At 46.4% G+C, this 22,309-nt stretch overlaps 1 protein-coding gene across 3 annotated transcripts in view; it reads left to right on the top strand.

Moving 5' to 3' along the window:
- LOC119164399 (CUGBP Elav-like family member 1-A) overlaps positions 1-22,309 on the top strand; it is a 646,479-nt gene that overhangs the window by 31,285 nt on the left and 592,885 nt on the right. For all 3 annotated transcript variants that reach the window (XM_075871606.1, XM_075871607.1, XM_075871605.1), the window contains exon 2: positions 6,989-7,036. The gene's annotated coding sequence lies outside the window, so the exon portion shown is untranslated. The remainder of the gene's footprint in view (positions 1-6,988; positions 7,037-22,309) is intronic.

The raw sequence follows: 22,309 nt of genomic DNA, 5'->3' as shown, positions 1-22,309 counted from the left end.
GTTTTTTTGCTTTTTATGCCTTTTTGAAAAACAATTCAGGGTGGGGGGAACTAACCTGGCGTGCCACCCGTCGGGTACGCCACTAACAAGCGAGTTCTTTTCAGGGTAGGTGTGTGTGTGTGGGGGGGGGGGGGGGGGTTAGAAAAGAGCGTAACTTACGCGTTCTATTTTACCTTTGTTCTTGCAGATGAAAATTTTAAGGTGCCCCCCCCCCCCCCCCCTCGTAAGAAAACTATGCACCTCCCCTACCCCCGCTAGCGCCGCCCCTTTGTTCACGCTCAATCCAATGATTTAGTTGTGTGCCGGTTTATATTGATTCAGACGAACGTTTGTGGAACTTGATAACGGGTCTGTGAAGCATTGTGATTTAGACTTCACGAATCGTCGCCATCAGCGGAAGCTCAAATAATAAAGGATATCAAAAAGTGGGGAAGGGCCTATTCTCTCGAGGTCGTCGTTGTACGTGACAGTATATAATCGAGCTGCAGCCTTGTAGCGAGAATGAAATAAAAAAAAAACAACTAAAGAGATTGCTTGCGACGATTTTCGATTGTAATATATTGGCGCATCTTGAAATACGACGCCTTCGTTATGCTGGGCACTTCCTGATAATTGTGCTCTCATTAATTTGAATTTGTTTTCCTCTTCGCGTGAATTTGTTTTCCTCTTCGCGCGGAAATGCAGCCGCCGCAACCGGGATTCGATCCCGCGACCCGCGGGTCAGCAGCCGAGTACCTTAGACCACCACGGCGGTGCGTGTGCACAAAGGGTGACGCGTTCGTTAGGGCACCGCCGATTTCGTTGCGTGATTGCGAGCTCACGTACTTGGAGAAGACGGTGTGATACTGAGTGTGTGGCCTTTTGTCACGTGCATGTAGGTGGCGCGTGCATGCTTTGTTCTTCCTCCCTTTCGTTTTCTATCTCGCTTGATTAAAGCAACCAGTTGTCGGTGACTGCGTTCGCGTTGTACATACATGTATGTATACGTGTATTGCCCGTATTCATGTAACTCTCAGTTTTTTTTTCTCCTTTTTTGGCTTCAAAGCTGACGCATACGTTCTTTATACACATTGTGTTGGGCCGGTCACTAGCCACTTATAGCTACCAGTCCAAATATTCTTTGTATCTTATTATTTTCGGAGAAAAATGAAGTTTTCTTGATTGATTGATTATGTATATAGCTTTTCTTTGTGTTTCGTCTTTGCGCTGTTCCAATATGAACTCTTGGCATGTCGCTAAAGGCATGCCAAGATATTAAGTTCTCGAGAAGCGTAACTTGCACGAGCCCTTGTGCAAGTTGCCCCTGTTTCATCACGAATGGATCGATCGATTGATTGATTTAGCCCTGAACACCGTAGAGAATTTCATAGTGAAGTAAACTTTTTCTTTGATTGGCTGATCGATTGACTGATTGGTTGATTTGAGATAACTGTTGTTGTTGTTTTCATTCTATTTCATTGATTGATTAACTGATTGGTTGATTGACTGTTCGTCATCGCCGTCGTCAACTCGGTATTGCGCAAAAAAAACTCGATTGCGTATGTGCGAGTAGGGAGGAAGGGCCAAGCTTACTTGCGTCGCGTCGTGGTCGGGAACGGAGAGGGGTATATGTTTCCAGTAGCCGCAGTAGCCGTCTCTTCGTGCGCGACAGCTGCGGCGGTTTGTCGACCGGACACGCGAGGCGCCCGGCCGCGTATTGCAATACGCAGATGGCAGCGACCGATAGCAACCGATACGGCTCGAATCGAGAGCCTTTCCATCACGATCATCTTTTTTTTTTTTCCGCGGCGCGTTGTATTGGCTCCCTGTTACTGTACTTCCCGTACGAGTGGGTATCGACGGTGTCGATGACTTCTTGGCTTTTTTTTTTTTCTTTTCGTGTCTGGTGACATCGGTAGCCATGGCTTCCTGTAATGAGTGAATAAATAAAATAATGACACTGAAGTGTGTATCGCTGAATGTTAACATTACATACATTAGTAAATAACATGTTAATTGCCACTGTAGACAACTTGGGGCATTTACATCGAGTGAACTTCGACACTCTCTCCTTAAACAGTAAGGTTAAGTCTCTTTTGACTCCCATGACTCTTTTATCACTTTACGATAATCTCCGAAGAGACTTCGCATGTCTCTTTAAAGAGAGTAATATATATACGCGGTATGATAGTGCTTTCAAAAATGGTCAAGTGTACTTTTTTTTTCTGGTTTTGTACTTTACGTTTTATTTTCTGCCTGGTTTCTATATGTGTGGTTTTGTGCTATGTCGATTTTTGTTTGCTTACGTTACAGTTGTAACTCAATCCGAAAGCGGCGCGATATCTGCGCCGAGAAAGTACAGATGCGGAGCTTGGTTAGGATATATAATCGATCGCTCAGCCAATTGATTCATTTGCAACGCAGGGAAAGCCTGATAACGTAGCATCCGCCGGGAGGGGCGTTTATGCGGACGTCGTCAGGCAGTTCTAACGTGGAGCTCAATACCTGCACCTAGGCAACGCGGCGATTGTTGTCCTTGGGGAGCGGTCAATCAGTGTATCACTTCATCAACTGATCGATCGCTCTTGTAAATCAATTTCGCGGAAGCCCACAACGTGAGAACGGTTCGTGAAAGGGTAAAGATTGCAACTGTATCGGTCGTAGTAAACGCCGCTACAGAGAAAAATTATTATCTTTTTTGGAGGGATAAGTTAGTCTTTTCGAGAGGCGTTTACGGATTTTGTTTGCTCGGTGCTGCGATAAACCCGCCGTGGTAGCTTAGTAGGTGAAATGTCGCGCTGCTATGTTTAGTAGCAAGGGAGGTCTCGATACAGTCTTGGACTTTGGGATCTCTTTAGAGAGGGACAGTGACTCTCTTTAGAAGAATCATAAAATGCAGTACTCTCTTAGGCAGTCACATTGACTCCCTTTTTGGATGAGCAATGATGTATAACTCTCGTCAGACAGAGTCGTGGAATGTGTAACTCTCTTGAGAAAGCCGAGAGCTGTGGGATGTATAACTCACTTTGCAGAGTCACATGAACTCTCTTTGGAACAGTCGTGGAATAACTTTCATGATAAGAGTCACACAAACTTTTTAGCAGAGGCGTGGGTTGCAAGGCGTTCCAGTTGAAAGTCAGTGCGACTCTCTAAGGCGAATGCTACACGTTGGACTCTCGAATGTATGAAAGAAGAGTCGGAGGACACCACTCTTTTCTTTTCTTTTTTTTAGAGTGTGCAGAGGCGAAGAACGCGTGCGCACTTGGACAAAGGAATAAACCTCATGGTGGTCAAAGTTAATCCGGAGTCCCTCACTACGGCGTCGTTCATAATCATGTCGCAATATGCCAGTAATTATTATCTTTTGCTGACAGTTCTTACTGTATTATTTAGTATCAACCTTTTCTTTTGCGTGCGCCAGCTAAAGTACATTCCGGTTGTTTGGAGGCACGTTAAATGAAATGAATTGATTGGCGAAGCGATTTAATAATTGATTTATTCAATAGTTATGCTGCGCTCACATGGATAGCGATTAATAACTTCGCAGTCAGATGGGTCAACAATTGACAGGGTCCGGAAAGCTTTTCACTGAGGTGACTTGAAGGAGCGACAATCTTCGTTTTCTTATTAGTCGAAGTACTCAGTTCTCTTCCCACCAGCCGCGCCCGAAAACTTTCCGTTTTGCAGTGCCTCTGTAATGGCCCCACCAAGCGATGATGTGACGTGATGACATAATGATGACGCCAGTAAACATGGTGATCTATGACGTCATAAGATTTTCGTCATCACGTGGCGATGATGTTTGGCATCTCTCCTGTTGACGTCGGCGCCGTGGAACATGCTGACGCCACCGGTCGATTGCGGAGTGTGAATCGGCAACCGGGCTTTTCCCTACCGCCCACGGTGGTGTAATGGCTCTCGGCTGCTGACCCAAAGGTTGCGGGAACGAATCCTGGCTGGCCGTGGTGGCCGAATTTTAAATGGAAGTGAAAGTACTCGAGGGCCGTTCACTTCGATCAAGGTGCACGTTAATGAACCCCACCAGGAGGGCGAAATTCCCGCAGCCTTCCACTTCGGCGTCTATCATAATCATGTCGTGGTTTTGAGGTGTTAAACGAGAACAATTATCATTAAAGGCTTTGTCCTTAATAAATCGATGCCTGATAGTAATAGTAATATCTGGGGTTTAACGTTCCGAAACCGCGATCATATTGTGGGAGACGCCGTTGTGGAAGGCTCCGACATCTCGACCATCTGGTGTTCTTTGACGTGCACGGAAATGGCACAGTATACACGGGTCTTTAACATTTCGCCTCCGCCGAAATGGGTCCGCCGCGGCCGGGATCGAAACCGTGACCTTCGGGTCAGCAGCCGAGTATTGCAACCAATGTTGCACTGAGGTGGACCATATATCGAGACTTCAGTTTTGGGTGCTTCGCGTTGCTCTTTGACTCGGCGTTCGTCGAGTCGCCCTTCGTACAGCTTGTCCCTATTTCTCGGGACACACACACACGCACACACACACACACACACACACACACACACACACACACACACACACACACACACACACACACACACACACACACACACACACACACACACACACACACACGTGTGTGTGTGTCCTAACGTTTTCACCTCATGGATCAGCCTTCGTCAGAGTTTTAGCTGGTCCACCAGCTGAAAACGCTAAGACGCTTCCGCGAAAGTTTCGTAGTCTTCTTCACACACACACACACACACACACATATATATATATATATATATATATATATATATATATATATATATATATATATATATATATATATATATACACACGACACGTGCAGCCGTACTACGTGTAGCCGCGACACCGCTCTACAACTACAACGAAACCCTGACTCGTGGGGCGGCGACGCGCGGAGCCACTTGTGGTCTATTTGCCGTCGTCAACGCACGTCATCGATCCGTGACCCAGAAGCCGTGCGCCGATATAGACTCCTCGCGCGGCGGTAAACACTCCGAGAGCGATGGGGCGTCGTCTATTGGTTTCGCGGTTGCTGTGTACGCGTACTTATATTGACGAACATGCGTCCGTCAGAGGCCGCTGCGGTTCCGGCGGTGCTCAATAAAACGGGCCCGTTGTGACGAAAGGAGAGAAAAGAAAATAAATAAAAGAAGTGATCTGCTGGTTTACAGCACGAAAGCTGTACTAATCGAATGTCGAACCGAAACCGATTTTTCGTCGTTCGGAAAAAAAGAAAAGCTTCCTTTCTGAGAAATCTGTATTCGTTTCATCGGAGGTTCGCGCTGTACAAACGGATGGATGGCGGCAGCAATCTTTCACTTTTCGCGGTCGTTCCTGTGCCTCGCGGGCTTTCGCGGAATTGATATTTAGTGTACCAGTTCTCATGCTAATAGGAGAAGATTCTCGCGAACACCTGAGATACATCGTACGTTGGTGAGCAGGGCCTGCAAGGAGAAGCAATCTCTCTCTTTCTTTCTTTTTCGCATTCATTCATTCCTTCTTTCGTACTATCTTCTCCCTTTCGGTCTTTCGTTAATTCATTTATTCATTCTTTTCCTTTCATGCATTTAATCTCTCGTTTTTCTTTCTTTCTTTCTTTGTTTCTTAACAGCATTTTTATGCTTGTTAGTAATGAATTGCAATGGCGTACATGCCTTTTTTTCAGCTCTCTATCCATCCTGTTCTTCCGCACTGAAGTTATGGTATAGCTTCATGTAAACGAGTGTATCATTCATTCATTCATTCATTCATTCATTCATTCATTCATTCGTTCATTCAGTAGTAGACTGGTGACTTAAGTGCTGCGCTAAGCTCGGGGACGTGAGTTCGAATATATGGCATAGCGAAAGCGATGAGATTTGGAGAATAAAGCAGACCTCGTTTTATTTAAGGAAAATATAATTCCTGTGTATGCATTTTCTGTTCACGGCCGGCGGGCACCTAACATACGTTTGTTTTCATTGTCAGAATATATTTTTGATATGAAATACTCTGATGTAATCTTATAGCCTCATGTTTAAATGAATTGAGTTTGTAAGAGCGGATCCGGAGGGAACCCCCTGTGTGACAGTGAAGTTTCTCGCGATCTCACTGTTTCTTCGCGTTGGATTAGCACGTTGAATTCTGAAATTATCAATCAATCATTTTCTCCACTTTTTACAGTTATTAATGTTCATTAACGGGAAATTACCTTACTATGTGTGCTTGAATATACGAGTCTCTACTTGAACTGCTCTTTCTTTTTAAAGGCCTGACCACATGTACGCGTCGCAGCGCGTCGGCGCGTGGCTCTTTGACGTGGCGTCGCGCTTTCTCCCTGTGAAGAAAGAGGACGCGCGACTTACCCCCGTATTCTAGAACGCTCTACCTTCACTTGAGAAAGCCGATGGGAGCGCCATATCTAGGCAGGGAAAGTCACTGCATATCAGTGATAATTTGCTGCTATTCTTGAGTAGTGCAGCGTCATTTTCAGCCGAGCAGCGGCGCAGTGCGCAACTATGTCAAGTGAAGGGTGAAAGTCGAGTCGAGGAGCGTTTGTGAATACGGGGGTTAGCATAGCCGTGCGCCCTCTCTCTTTATGGGTATAGAATGCGACGCCGCATCAAAAAGCCATGCTCTGACGCGCTGCGAAGGTGTACGTGTGGTCAGGCCCTAAGGGGGTTAGGGGGTAGAGGTGTAGTGCGTTTAAACGAAGCCGGTTTTCGCGCTACCGGCGTGGCTGAGCGGTCAGTGCATGACTGTCACGCGGAACATGGTTGTCCAGCTGATGCTGATGATGTTGGTTAATGAATGTAGTAATGGTTTCGAGTTGGTACCCTCTTCGATGAGGTAAGAAGCTTGTGGCTGTACACCCACTGACCATCGATTTCATTGGGGAATACTTTCAAAGAAAGGTGTGAAAATGCTATTGGTGCGGCTGGTAGTTGCAGAATCAAAGAAAAAGTTAACACTGATTGTTATTTTTTTAATCACGTCTCCTTTTTCTATTTTATGCAGTGGTGATTGTTGGCCTCTGGTGTTCGTCCTAGGAACTGTACAGAGTTGGTAAGTACACGCTTGCAAGTGTTTCTTGATTTCGAGCTTCACGAAGCATTCCTTGAAAGAAAACAAATTAGGCAAGTGTTTGCCGGCTGGTTTGTGTGTGTACGCGGCGGTGAAATACACTTGAGCTCTTAAAATGTGCAGCTAGAGTGAGAAAGTGCATCAATTTTAGCTGTCAATCGTACTCGGTTGTTAATTTAACCATCACAGAATCATTATTATGAGACGAATCTATGGTCAAAGATTCATTTTATTGCATTAGCACTTATGTGAGCATTCGGGGCCTGGTTCTGGCGTCGGCGTTTGCGCCGCCGTCATGTTCCGTAGTAAGTCTCGGCTGAGCTGCTTCTCATACGCCCTTCACCACGTACTCTTCCCACTGCCCCCATCACCGTTACTCTGGACGGGCGCCTTATCCCAGAGGTCGACACAATCCGAATCTTGGGCCTTCACATCCAAAATAACGGCCGTAACACTTTCACTATCCGGAAACTCAAGCGGGTGACGGATGCGCTCTCGCACCTCGTCCGCAGAGTTTCTGGAAAACACTATGGCATGAAGGAACATGGTTTGTGTCGTCTCATTCATGCCTTCATACTGAGCCGCTTCCTTTATACAATCCCGTATCTCCGACTTCGACAGGAAGAAATAGCCACCCTGGATGCTATGCTTCGTAAAGCCTACAAGGTGGCCTTACACCTCCCCCATAACACACAGACCACTAAACTTCTTCAGCTTGGGCTCCATAACACCACACACGAACTCACTGAGGCCCACAGACGAGTGCAATACACTCGTTTAGCTCAGACTTTCACCGGACGCTACATACTTAACACCCTCAATATTCACATACCAGCAGCCGACCCCACACTTCTACCAATCCCCCGACCCATACACACACAGATAATAGTTAAACCTCTCCCAAGAAACACCCACGTTACCTACCATTCGGCCCGCCGCAAGGCCCGTGCAAAAGCTCTCCACGAATACTACGGCTCTGAAGAGGACGCCGTATGGGTGGATGCAGCTTGCACGGGCGACGACGTGGCAGTTGCAGTCGTTGATCGCACACTCCAACCCATTGCAACTCTCCACCTTCCTCCTGCATCCACCCCGGAATCCTCGGAAGAAGCGGCGATCGCGCTTGCCCTCGCACACACTGATGCCCGGTACGTCCTTTCCGACTCGAAAACCGCGATCCTAAATTTCGCACGAGGACGAGTCCACGAGAGCGCTTTCAGAATTCTCAGCTCGCCCACCAAAAACCCGGCCCGCCATGTGGAGCTGATCTGGGTGCCTGCGCACTCTGGAAATCCCGGCAACGAAGCCGCCAATGACCACGCCCGAGGTCTCATCAACCGGGCGGCGGCGGAATCGGAGTCGGGCTCTTCCAGGGAGCGCATGCATTCGTTCAACGAGATCACCCAGTCATATCGCGCCGAACGCCAGCTATACCCACCACCCCAGCGATCCCTCAAAAATTTTCACCAAATATTATGGCGTCGCCTTCAGACCCGCACCCTTCCCTCCCCCTATTTTTTTCCCGCATTTACCCGGGAGCGTACGCCCCGTCCTGTGCTCAATGCACTCACCCCCACGCTACCCTTACCCACATTCTCATGGAATGCCCGGCGGACCCTCCCCCGCGGGGCCCGGAGCCACTGACCACATGGGAGGAATGGAAGACCTTGCTGCGCTCGACGGACCCGGCCAAGCAGAAAATCGACACTGACCGGGCCGCCCACGTCATGGAACTGCATGAACTCATGAACGCATAGCGCGGTGGGGTCGTGCGGGGACCCTGGGACGTAAGTGCCCAAATCCCTTGGTCTAATAAAGTTTTACCTCCTCCTCCTCGGCTGATGACATCGCCTCGTGCGTCGTATATTCTATGGGCTAGTAGGAGTGGCAGAGCAGCCGACGAAGGCTTATCTGACGAAAAGAAAACGCACCGGCCGTATTTCGTTACCCCTATTCTCCACGGGGGAAGAGGGGGGGGGGGGGTGTTGCATGTTTCGGAACTTTGCTGAGCTGGGACTATAAGCATTTGGCTTTCGCGGTTGAACAGTAGAGTCCACCGGTGAAGGGAACACCGGTATGAGCACCCTTTGTATTGCTGGTCCTGTAACTGCGAATGGGTGTTTAAACACTGCTCGGGCCCGGCGCTAAACTTGCCAAAGGAACCAGGACTGTCAAACACCAGTGGTCTAATGCAAACCTAAGCTTCGAAGCTTTTGCGAGGAAACGACATTCGGGCAAGCCTTGTGCATAAGTGTTCCCTTTGAGAGTGGACTCGTCGGCACATGCTGGGATCGTTGTGACACCTGGTGGAGCATGTGTCAACGACGCTTTTCTTTGTGCGTGGCCTTGGAGATTTGTGCAGTGGTGCAAAGCACAGCGTCTGCGTTCGTGAGCTCTGGAATGCACCGGTACAAAAGGGTAATTTCAAAGGGATCGTTTTTCTTTGCTAGGCTCATAACTTAGAACCAACAAGACAAGAAAATGAAGGATAGTGCGGGGGATGTCATTTGTAGTTATGGCAGTGTCAACGTTTGCATGTACATGTAAATGTACATAGTAACATAATAATTACTACAAATAACATCCCCTGTACTTGATTTGTTTGTTTGTTAGTTCTATAGGTGTTATTAGTAATAATTGTAATGTAAAAATTTACGTCATAATTACTATTTGTAACATCAATTATACTTTTCTTGATGATCTTGTCTGTTAGTTCTAATGTATGTTATTTGTTATGCGATGATGTTTTGAATTACATCATAATGACTTTTAATAACATCCCTTATATGTTCCTTTTTTTTCGTCTGAGAGTTTTAACAGGAGATGTTATTTGTAGTAATTATGACGTAAAGAGTTACATTGTAATTACTACAAATAACAGCCCCCATACTTTCTAGCTTTTCTTGCTTGTTTTAATGAGATATGTTACTTGTGCTGATTGTCGTGTAAACATTCACATCACAATCACTACCATTGACATGTCTCATACATTGGTAGGTTTTCTTCTTGTCAAACAGTTCTAACAGGTGTTGTGCCTGGAATTACATCACGGGCACGCGAACCCCGACGCGCGCGTGCTTCTACCAGACACCTAACTCCTCGATTCTGGTCACTTCTGGAACTTCTTTTTTCTCCCTGTATATTCCTCTTTCAAGCTTAAGTTTTTTTTTTACCAGTGGTGTGACCTATAATACCATGTTTAATCACCCTCGCCCAGTCGAGCGAAGAATCTCGGTTTCGTTCGCTGGCAAAGAGCTGTCGGTGCGTTCGTTTTTACATCATTTTTTTTCTCAAAACGAGGGAACCGGTCTTTTTGTCTGGCCCACTTTTTTTTTTTTGAGCGTTGCTTTTTATTTCTCATCTTTCCTAGTTAAGCTCTCCGAGCTATACAACACACTGTGCTCGCTCCACAGCCCTCGTTATGTGCAATGGCGCTGCTGTAACTCCGTGGCGTCTGTTCCAATTTTCGATGCTGTGGTTTGGGTCCGCCTGTGCTGGTGCTGCACCTAATTAGGTTTTGATGGTGGGCTGTGCATAGCACTGCGCAGCATCTGCACAACAATGGAGCCCCGTATAGCGAAGTCCTCGGCCGTGCATGCTTTCAGCCGTGATGTCGTGCGGAAACACTGAGAGAGGTGCACACAACCTAAATGCTTCACGCTAAATGCATTCGTAACAAAAGCAGAAAAAAAAGAGAGAAAAGGGTTTGGAATGTGAAAGACACAGGTGCGCGCAGTTCGGATCGATGCGTTGAATGTGGGACGCAGTTAGGCGAAAACTCGGCAGCTATAGGTAGAGTAATATTAGTGAAATTTGTCATTTAAAGAAGAATCAGAGGAAAGACATAAATAACTCATCAAACCCTGCAAGTGACCTTCCGCGTCGGCGTCAACGAGAGTGATGAAAAAAAAGTGATCACGTGATGACGTCACGTGATGTGAGATCGACGAAATGAGTGACGTCACCATGACGTTAACACCACGCGAGTCGCATGATAGCGGCGCTGAGCAACTACTGAACGGGCAAATGCGAAATTGGGAGGGCGGCGTTTTGCGCTAATTGAAAGGGAAGCGCTTTACTCGTTGAAGCGAAGCCTTAGAACGCGTAGTTATAAAACGTCATAAGATTGCAAAAGTCTTTTACCTCAGAACGCGTAGTTATAAAACGAAATTCGGTGAAGAAGCAAAGTTTGCATTCTGCGAGGAAGCTAGGGAAACGGAGCAGCGTGTTTTGATTGAATGTGTAGACATCCGGTCGGATGATTGTTTCATGCTTGAGCCTACATGTGGCCGGCGGTTTGAGGGAGAACAAGGGGAAACTGAATGCGCCTGCGGCAGCAGGCGGAAGATACGGTTGGAGTAATAATAATAATATGTGGGGTTTAACGTCCCAAAACCACCATATGATTATGAGAGACGCCGTAGTGGAGGGCTCTGGAAATTTCGACTACCATTGATTGATATGTGGGGTTTAACGTCCCAAAACCACTATATGATTATGAGAGACGCCGTAGTGGAGGGCTCCGGAAATTTAGACCACCTGGGGTTCTTTAACGTGCACCCAAATCTGAGCGCATGGGCCTACAACATTTCCGCCTCCATCGAAAATGCAGCCGCCGCAGCCGGGATTCGTACCCGCGCCCTGCGGGTCAGCAGCCGAGTACCTTAGCCACTAGACCACCGCGGCGGGGCAATTTCGACTACCAGGGGTTCCTTAGCGTGCACTATAAACCTAAGCACATGGGTCTACAACATTTTCGCCTTCATCTAAAATGCAGCCACCGCAGCCGGGATTCGATCCCGTGACCTGTGGGTCTGCAGTCGACTACCTTGGCCACTAGACCACTGCGTTCGAGCGTGGATAGAGTATTGGTGGCAAAGAGAGTGAAGATAAATGACAAGAAAAAAAAAACATTGTGGGAAAAATGAGATCATTCTGCTGTTAGAGATGAAAATTTTGATAGGAATTTAGTTTTCTGTTTCTTTTGGATCAGTTGTTTAATTGATGTAGACAAGATTTTAGGCCGTCATAAAAGAACAATAACTTTTTTTCAGAATGTAGTGGCGCACAGATACACGCCCGTTTACAAAAAGACACGGTCTTACAATCCATTCGCCCGTCCGATTGGCCGTCCGTCCTTTTCGCCGTGTAGCCTTTGCTGCACCGAACTATTTCGAGTAGTGTCGGCTCCAGTGGCAGTGCTTCCCGAGAACCGTGCACTGAATGCGCGCCCTTTATAGGAAGACGCGCGGCATAAGCTTCAAGCGCTGACGAGGATGCAGCTATAGTTGTCTCGGAAAAAGAAAAAAAAAAAACGCGCCAGTATGGTCCGTATGTTTTTTTTTTCTATTTAAATTTTGTCAGTCCTTTCTTCTGTACCGTGCTCACAGGAGCAACGTTGCCACTTTCCATTTTTTTTTCATCCGTCCTTCATGTTCTGTTCACGCATCGTGTCATTCCCGGTACCGTCTCTCGGATGTAACTGAATCGCAGTGCCGAAAGAGAAGCGAATGCAATGATAGCAACGAGGAGATGTGGAGGGAAGGGGGTCAACACTTCGAATAAAACGGGATTCACGAAGCACGCTTCCTGCGTTTTGCGGGTCTTTCCGATTGCCCCGCTATTACGTCTCCCACATTCTTTTTTTTTTTCGCTTCTCATCTTTCCCAGCACGGATCGCCAACGCGGATCATACCCACTTCTTTATAAGTTCATTTTTTTACTTTGAATGCAGTCGTCCCTATTTATTGTACATCACTGTTCTTTTTGCACTTCTTTTTGTGTTCTTGAAAGCGGTAAGTGGGCTAGCAATTCTCCCGACGATTGCTTCGGTCGTGCTGCTCTCGTTTTTGCTTGGAGGTCCTTACTTTTGGTTCGTTTCCCGCTTTGGCGACGACCGACCGGGGAGTTGAGCGTTTCAATCACGACTTGCATCGCGTCGAGCCCGAAGCCCGTCCGTCGAGGGGCAACCCCGTTTGAATGACGGCGCTCTGGGGAGATTGCCACGGTTTTTCTTTCTCTCTTTTATTTTTCTTGTAGTTTAAGGATTTCTGCCGTCTTTATGCCGTTCTGACACCCTTTGTGTTCTGCGTGTATGGTTCCCTCCGTGTCTTATTAGTACTGCCCCGGGCGCGCAGGAGAGAGAGAGAGAGAGAGGAGGGGTGTCTTTGTACACTCTAAGAGAGTCTTTGAGAAAGGGAGAAATGGCTTCGTACACTCTTAAGAAAAAAATGTCCGTTGACTATTTTTTTTACTCTTGTTTGAGAGTTCTAGCTTGCCACGTATATGACACTCTTTTAAGAGCCAAGTCAACTCTCTTTGGGAGCCGTTATACTTCCTTCGGAGAGTCGTGCGACCTACAAGGGAGTTAACGTGTTTCTCTAAAGAGAGTCATTATATACGTTTCAAGTCGGGACTATCCCAACGGAGTCACGTGTACTCCTTTTTTTCTCTTTTTTCCTAGGGTGTAGGAGTCGCCTGGGATCAAATTTTGTGCATGCCTGCCTTATCTGTACGCTGCCAGGCGACACCATTTCCCCTTCCGGTAGAACGTTGGGACCCCCAAACGTGAAGGAATTTCGCCGATAAACTACATCTCTAGGCTAAATAAAAACTCCTTGTATTTTCTTTCTGTTGCGCGTATGCCTCTCTGGCATAGAACTCTCTTTAATAAGAGTCACATTAAATCTCTCTTGTGGAATCGTGAGACGCATATCTCTTCAGAAGAGAGTTAACATGTCTCTCTCAAGCGAGGTAACAGCATGGATATCTATGTTACGAAAAACAGTCAAATGACTCTTATTTTTCTTAGAGCACAGTGTTTCTTTTTCTTTTTAATGGAACGCCCCCGTTGCACATTTTACTGCTTACGCAGAGTGTAACTAGCAGATTGCCTCGTGAATGTTTCGGCGTGCGTAGCCTTGTTGCCCCGTTGAAGCGGGGTGAAACTGGATCCTTTTATTTATACCGTACGCGTTGACGAAGCGATGAGTTGCGGCGGTCGCCGCCCCCCCCCCCCCCCCCAAAAAAAAGAAAGGCAAAAGCTTAGTTATGCGTCGACCAGCACATTTTGTCGCGTTTTCCCTCAAACGCTGGAGAAGGATGATACTGTGTCGGAACGTCACTATAAGGAACGACGCGCTAATACCGTCTCACCATGTGTCTAGGGTGGTGCGTGGTTGAAGAAACCAGCTTTTCACTGACCCTCTGCTTTGGATATGGAAGGGATTAACGTACTATCCGCACGGCATTGTGAATATAAGAAGAATGTGTGCCTAAAGAAAGAAAATTATTTGGCCGAACAATTGATCTTCCGCGCAGTCTTCTGCAGTGAACGGCGCCTCATGCTCGGTGACTCGTTCCCAACTAGTGCGCACGTTATGACGGAAGTGGCTTCGTGAACGTTCTTTATTTACGACGGAGTTGTCTATACAGTTCGAGTCGGTCGGAAAAATGATGCCCGGAACAACATATTTTTCGGCGCTCCAAGCCATGATGTAAATCGGGAGGTCAGGACCCCCCTTGTGTTCAGGCTGGGGAAGGGGGACACCCCTTGGAAGTGTCCTCCCTCGAGATGTAGCTTTAGAACACATTTTTTAATTACTTGGTTCAACTTTTGTCAAGGCTGATTATTTTTTAACGTGTACCTGTGTTCAGTACCGCTCAGCTGTCGCAGAGGCTGCTCGGCCGGTTCAAAGACGACTGAATAGAACAATACAACTACTCGAGCCTGGACCCCGTGATCGTTTGCCAAAATTATATTTCAAAGCATGATTTAATTATGTGAATAAAATTACCACCCATATTTTAATAAAAACAAATATATACCATGGCCGCCACGGTCGGATTTGTGTCCGGACACCCCTTTGTGATTTTTCTGGATTTACGCCACCGCACCTCGCCTGTCCCGTCTCCACCGCCCCCGATGCTAATTAACCTTTCGTGAGCGTCGAGATATTCGGCGGTGGCGCTTAGTCTCGTGGCGTATGGAGACTCGGGTTATGGCCGTTATTCCGTGTTGTTGTGCGCGACCTATAGCGCGCCTTCCTTGTGCAGTCACACCATAGCGGTGCAGTTGCTCTCTGAACTCGTTGTGGGACGTGCGGAGTGGAGAACAGGTGGTAATTGAATGGTCGTGAGCGCGTGTGGAAGATGCCGAAGATGGGCGGGGAAACGACGCGAATGCCGGTTGCCGAAGGACGTGCAGCCGCTGGCTCCGCAGGGTTCTGTCTTCACTGTAGTGAGGCTGCTCTGAAATGTCTTCCTTTCTTTCTTTGCTTGTCTTTTTTTCATTCACTATTTCTTGCTTCTTTCCTTTTTTATATATTAGCTTCTGTCTTCTTTCTTTCTCTCTCCCTTTCTTCTCTCTCTTTCGTTCTTTTTTCATTTCTTGCGTTCTTTCATTCTTCCTTCCTTTCTTGCGTTCTTTCATTCTTCCTTCCTTTCTTTCTTTCTAATATAATGCTGGTCGGTGATGAGATGACTCAATGCGCGAGCGGTACGTTTTCCTCGCGCGTCCGGTCGGGTTAAACCTATCCAGCGACGCCGGTCTCGGAGCTGCCGGTGAATTCGTCACGCCACGTAACAATACACGCGCGCGCGCGCGCGTGCGTATTTCGCATGCTGTGGCGGCCTCGCGTTTCTGCAGCGCAGAACGAGAACTGGTCGTGCATGGAACGAGCAGCACGACTAGTATACCGTCGCGATGAGAACGTCTCGAGGAAGCGGACGCCTGTAACGACATAATTAAGCGTGTATGCACTAGTTTCTCCGGCTAAGTTCGCGCGAACTTCATAGACACACTCAGAAAAAAGAAGCTGGCAATAACTCATAGAGAAAAAAAAATGGCGATGCTTGAGCTACAGGCAGTGCATGGCTTGCAACAGCGACAATTTTGAAAATATTATACTTGCTTTTAGGGTGTTCCTATAAGCAAAGCTAAGTGATGCGATTTATAGGTTGCATTTAGATCATTGCCAGGCTTTAGCTAGACGATTTTAGGTTTTTTTATACGTCGATTATCTGCGAAGGCAGGTTCGAAATAAACCACATGCTTGACAAGGGTGTCGAAACTCCGGAGACAGAAACTCGCGCTGAAACCGCGCGTTGGCACCTCTCTGTATAGACACCTTCGGGCACGTCGTCTTAGGCGTAGACCTTCCATCACATCGGGATCGTCTCGCTGCACACTTTGCCTTTTCCCCTTGCCTTGTACTAGAGGTTCTTAGCAAGCTAGGGAAACACGTTACGGAAAGGCGGCAGCACGGAACCGGCTGACGAGCGCGCATGCGCGACAATTGTACGCGAACAACACGCAAAGGAACCGTGTCGTATTTCCGTAACGTGTTTCCATGGTTTGCTAAGGAACCTCCATATTCTCTCGTTGTACGCACTCGGGTTCTTCGGCTCACATGCATCGCTGCTCGTCCATTTGTTGGCCCGTAACTGTATAGCTTTCTTCGTTTTTAGTGGACCGGTGGTGAGGAGGGGGTCCTCCCAGAGTTCCGGGGCATATACCCATTGATGATGATATTAGTTCTTTGGATTTGATCACAAGGTGTAATAGTTTTATGACTAGTTAAATATTTATTTATTTATTCATTCATTTCACAATACTGCAGGTTATGACAGGCCCAAGCAGGAGTGACTTTGACTTGACCTGCAGGGTGGTTTGTCGACTGTCCACTTTCACCGACAGTACTGCGTTTGTGCACCGGTGTCTTAGCTAACTAGAAAAAAAAAGAAAGGCACAACGCAAAATAAAACAAACAACCTCCAGGCTAACGTTAGCGGATGCACCGTATACATCACCAACTGTGCAGACCGTGTAGCTGATGGAACAAGCAAACGCGAGACGGCGGGGACGAATGAGGACGCCCCAGTTTCGTAGATTTGAATTATTGATGCAGCACCCCTGCCCCGGTACGCGCAATTTCAATACTTGAACCCGTATCGCTTTGTAGTATCCCGAGCCCGCCTGTCAGGTAACGTGTTACAATAGGCGGGCAGGTCTTGGAGGCCGTTCAGATCGGGGAACGGCGATAGATGTCTCGGACTGGCGTATTCACTCGCGTATACCCTTGTGCACTCTTCTCGCACCCTGCTCAGTTGGTGTTAAAAAAGTGGAGGACGTTGAAGGCACCCTTTTTAGGGTGTTTTTGTAACACCCTACAGTTTTGAAAGCACCCTTTTGGAAGGTGCTGAGTTAACACCCGTAAGGTGTCGTCCATGGAACAAGCCCATTTACACCCTTTTGGGGGTAAACATTATTACTGTGTCGCAGCATCTACACTAGTGATTTTGCTAGAGTGTGCGGGTAGCAGGTATTGTGATCTGGTAAGTGCTACCTAAATATAAACTGACATCGGCTGGTTGTAGGTTAATGTTGTGTAGTGTTGTGGTATACAGTAGATTAAATTATGTAATTGCAAAGTAATACTTTTGCTCTTTATCTCCTTCTGCCTATTAATATTACTACTACTACTACTACTACTACTACTACTACTACTACTACTACTACTACTACTACTACTACTACTACTACTACTACTGCCACTTCCAGTACGGTTTCTCTTTACATACTCAATCGCGCTGTTTTCCTATATCTACTCAAGTATGCCCCCCATCACCGATCTTGCTGAACTGTATACCATGTTTGAAATTCTGCATGACACCGAACGAGAGTGTAATCGACAAAAAGTGTGAACATTGGCGTGTTGGTAATACATAACTGCGTATGGCAGTTGAGGGGGGGGGGGGCTTCTTGCCTGTTTTGTTTTATTTTTCGCGTCTCGAGACTGTGCACACTCTCTTCAAAACAAATCTGATTGGAAGTTCAGCGCCCCCTTTCGTGCGCTGCCTTGTCCCGTGTCTGATACTTTCTTGCGCTACAGGATCAGAGAGTGTAACCCTTTAAATGTTCATGTATTGCCATAGACAACACTTGACCGTGTATAGTGTGCAACATCTTAGTTATACGTTCGCATTCTCGATATATTTTGTAATACACAATTTCGAGCTTGGAGTTTTTTTTTGTGGTTTCGCACATCGTTCACGTGCTGTCCTACTTGAAATCAGTGGATTATCTTGTACGTATAAGCGGTCCTTACAGTGATTGACCTTGTTTATTGTTTTTTCAATTATGTTATCTATATGGTAAGCTTTATTTATATGCAGCAAAGTGGGCTAGTTTGAACGTACTTACGGGGCACAGGGAGAAGCACATGCTTGAAATTGCTTGAGCGTTTGAAATGATAAAAGCAAAAGACAGGTGCGTGAGCCAACCTTTTAATCACTCTCAAGGATGATGAGGTTTCATATTTACAACAAAAGTGGTTAGATTGCTTGGTCGGGTTTCTTAAGATTTTTAGGGCCTTCCTTTGTGTTTATGTATTTCTGTTTTTTTTATTTAACTTAAGGTTGTTAGCTCTTATGTCGTGCATGTCCTTGTTTTGCGCTGACCATTATTTATTTATTTATTTACAAGATACTGCAGGCATGGAGCCCAAGCAGGAATGGTACAGGCAGTAAGGCAATCAAGCCAAGCATCACACGGCATACAATAATCCAATCATCACACACATACAACAATAATGCAACCAAGCTTATCATAACAGCAATGAATTAAGTGGGATTGCGAGAATCGCATTTGCGAGAATCGCAAAGGGAAAGCAACATGGCTCTGAAAGTAAGCAATCAACAAAAAGGATCAGTGGATAATAAAACTGCAAAACGTTTTTACATCCCCAGGAAAACACGTGCGTCAATAGACTCTGTCGACAGCAGGGCGGCAAACGGTAAATTGTTCCACTCACGGATTGTGCGCGGGAAAAACGAAAATTTGAAGAGATTAGTTTTGGAGAAATACGGAGTTAAGGCAAGGGAGTGTGAATGACGACCGTGCCGTGTTTCCAGGTGACTAATGTAGGGGCTGTGATCAAATTATTAGCGATATGCGCCTGTAGAACTTTTTTATTGTAATATGTATTTTATGGAATGATTTTCGTGAGCTAGTGAGAACGGGCGTCGGCGCAGCATGAGCGAGGAAGCAAAGAAAAAAAAATTCTCCACGTAGTCCAGGTGGTGTACTGCAGAGTCTATGTTTCAGAATCGCGTTGCTATGGCACCGACCAATAGGCGTCGGCACTCGCCCTACCGTAGCGCATGACGTCAAGAGCACGTGCAAGAGCGACTATGGGCAACGTGGCGACTCGCTTCGCGCAGCTCTCTGCGGCGTTAGCAGTGTACAGACTGCCGCAGAGGTCGATGAAGGAGTTTACGTAACACGCAATAACCAGATTCTCAGCTCTGTACGACGTTCGGAATGATGGAAGCTGCTTATGTAAACGGTTTTGGTGCGGTGAAATGAGCTATAGGCGTAGTGGGCCAGAGACCGCGGCCTCGATTATCTGTCTTGTGAGGGCTTGATGTATACTTTATGTAACGCACACGTACGCGAACACGAGGACCCGTTGGAACACAGAAGACGAATTTCGGTTGCCAACCTCCTGTTTGGAAAACGTGAAGGAGTTACGCTTGGTGTGTGCCTGCTTGCCCTACCGCTTTCTTTCTTTCTTTCTTTCTTTCTTTCTTTCTTTCTTTCTTTCTTTCTTTCTTTCTTTCTTTCTTTCTTTCTTTCTTTCTTTCTTTCTTTCTTTCTTTCTTTCTTTCTTTCTTTCTTTCTTTCTTTCTTTCTTTCTTTCTTTCTTTCTTTCTAACACATTGCGCAACGTAACCTCTCAATTGAGCGGCTATTTCGTAAACGTTCCAGCATAGAATGGGTAAGGGATTCAACGGAAGACCGAGAGGGATCCGCACGGGTTTGGTCGAGACTAGTCTGACGGTCAAGACGTGAGAATAGTCACGTAATGTGCTCTGAACGGGTGGAGTACCCCGTTTTATCGATAGAACTGCTTACAAAACAGTCTCCTGATGACTTTGATTGTATCGAACCGTAAACGCTAAAGCACGGAGAATCGAAATTAGCCTCTATCATAAGGGCTCACCCGAATTCCGCGCCGATAGTTTGGGGCAAATCACCGCTAAGTGACTCTCCCGATTGCGACGCCAACTACCGTACGCTTAGTACATTAACGTAATGAATTGTGAAATGCATCTCGGTTTTCAATCTCAAGCTTGAAAAAAAAAAAAGCAATGTTGCCAATGAGAGTGACTTTGAAAAGGGAAAAGCAAGAAGTAAGCGTGCTGCTGTTATTGTCTCTCTCTATGGAGGACACCTTCAGAGCACCGCGCGGGAAAACGGAAGAATGAGAATTAAAGGGATAGAAGAAAAAATAAAGGTAAGAGAAGGGTAGATGTTTGCCAATGCTTATGTTCAGCTATAATTGTATATTCCTTCATGCTTCCGAATTTTCTCAGCTCTCCGATTGGCTGTTTGCTTCGTTCCGCTCGAGCCGGCCCCTATTCTGTGATAAAACACTTACAAAATAGCGCTCCTCCGTTTTAATGCTGCATGCCGGAGAAAGGAGCTTAATTTACGTGCCCAGCAGTGGCAACACTTATGTTGCGGCTCGCTTGAAAGACGACATGTGGTAATTTCCAAGCAATAACGAAACGTAGCAACATCAAAATGCTGAGTCACGTCGATAAAAACGACTGTATTTTCGCATCGTATAACGGCCGGTGGCCCCCTAGGCGCACGATCGTGAGAGCGTCAGTTGTTGATAAAAAGGGCGTGTGCCGGTAACGAATGCAACCGAAGCATCTTGAATGGCTGCATTCGCTTTTAAATGCCCGCTGGCGCCAGGTTTCTCGCGTGTACGTCGACGACGTCGAAATCAGCCTCTATAACTAAATAAAACCACCGGAAGACCTTTTCTGAACGTTGGCGCAGGTGGCACATCCTCGGCCCATTGTTTTCGAGCCGCGTGCGAAGCGCAACTTACAGACCATGTGCGCGAAGGTTTTTTTTTTTTTGATGGTTAACTTTCGAAAATGTCGAGTTTTCACCTTTCGACGGGTGTTTCCTTTCTTCTTTCCTCTTTTTTGTTTTTTTTTCTTGTCTAACGGAGTGGCTTAGAGGTTATTGATTTACAGCTGCGGCGTCACGCTGAGGCCGTGCGCGTGTCTCGAGTGCAGCAGGTTCATTGCTTCCGCAGACGGTATAGTCGTGTTTCTACCGCCTATGCACACGAAGTATACATCCGGGCGCGCGGCAGCAACTATAGGGAGATCGCGTACGCACGTGCTAGGCTTGCACGAAGGGGTTCAATGGTGGCGGGGCCCAGACAATGGCGTAACGATGAATTTTCTTTTTAAGTGAGGGTGAGTAAGGCGGGGGGGGGGGTGAGGGGGGTCGACTAACTTTATTTTGCGCGTTTCTGCGTGAGTTGTTTGTACTTGTGTGCGCGTGAATACACTTGCGAAATTAAGAATTTTTTTCAGATGACATTAGGTTAGGCACCTTCTCGAAACGATGGCAAAAAAACATCCTCCCCCCCCCTTCCGCCTGAACACGTCAGTGCGCTCTAGCGAGAAGTCTCTTTGGCTCACGGTACAGATTTGCTGCCAAGAAGAGTCTGGGTTTTTCCTGGCTATTTCGCACAAATAACTTCTCTCTCTCTCTCTCTCTCTCTCTCTCTCTATATATATATATATATATATATATATATATGCCATCTGTTCACCTTAATCAAGCACATCGAACTTCGAGCAGACTACATAACACCTTTAGCTTATCACGCATGTACGGCAATACTAACGCTTTCAACCAGTCGGCTCTTCGACGAGCTATTCGTTTGTGGAATGATTTGCCACATGATCTGGCGTCAGAACAAGACCACGCAAAGTTCTATCATACTCTTAAAAAATACTTATGCACCAAAAACTGCTCTATTGCATCTTCGTAATCATCAGTGTTTATAGGACTGTTGCCGATGTTTTCGCACTATTGCTAGGTTGTAGTTACTGTCATAATATTATTTTTTTGTATTTCACCTTCACATACTGTAACTCAGTTTTCTAGTATGTATTTTGCTTACATGTTCATAAGTTGAACGGCATTTTCTATTATATTCAATATTTGCCTATGCATGTGTAGATATATATGTATATATATTTTTCTAACATATTATCTGTACCGCCCCCCTTACAAAATGCCCCTCGAGGGCTCTGTAAGGTACTGTAAATAATAAAAAAATATCCACTCGTTATGAGTTCTAATCCTCATGCGACGCGTTTTTCTTCTGCGCGTGGTCAGCGTTTCAGTGCTGCTGCCCTTACTTGAGTGGCTCTCCC

Source organism: Rhipicephalus microplus, chromosome 8, assembly GCF_043290135.1.
Source record: "Rhipicephalus microplus isolate Deutch F79 chromosome 8, USDA_Rmic, whole genome shotgun sequence".
In the NCBI taxonomy this organism is placed as follows: domain Eukaryota; kingdom Metazoa; phylum Arthropoda; class Arachnida; order Ixodida; family Ixodidae; genus Rhipicephalus; species Rhipicephalus microplus.
This window is presented reverse-complemented; position numbering and strand designations above follow the sequence as displayed.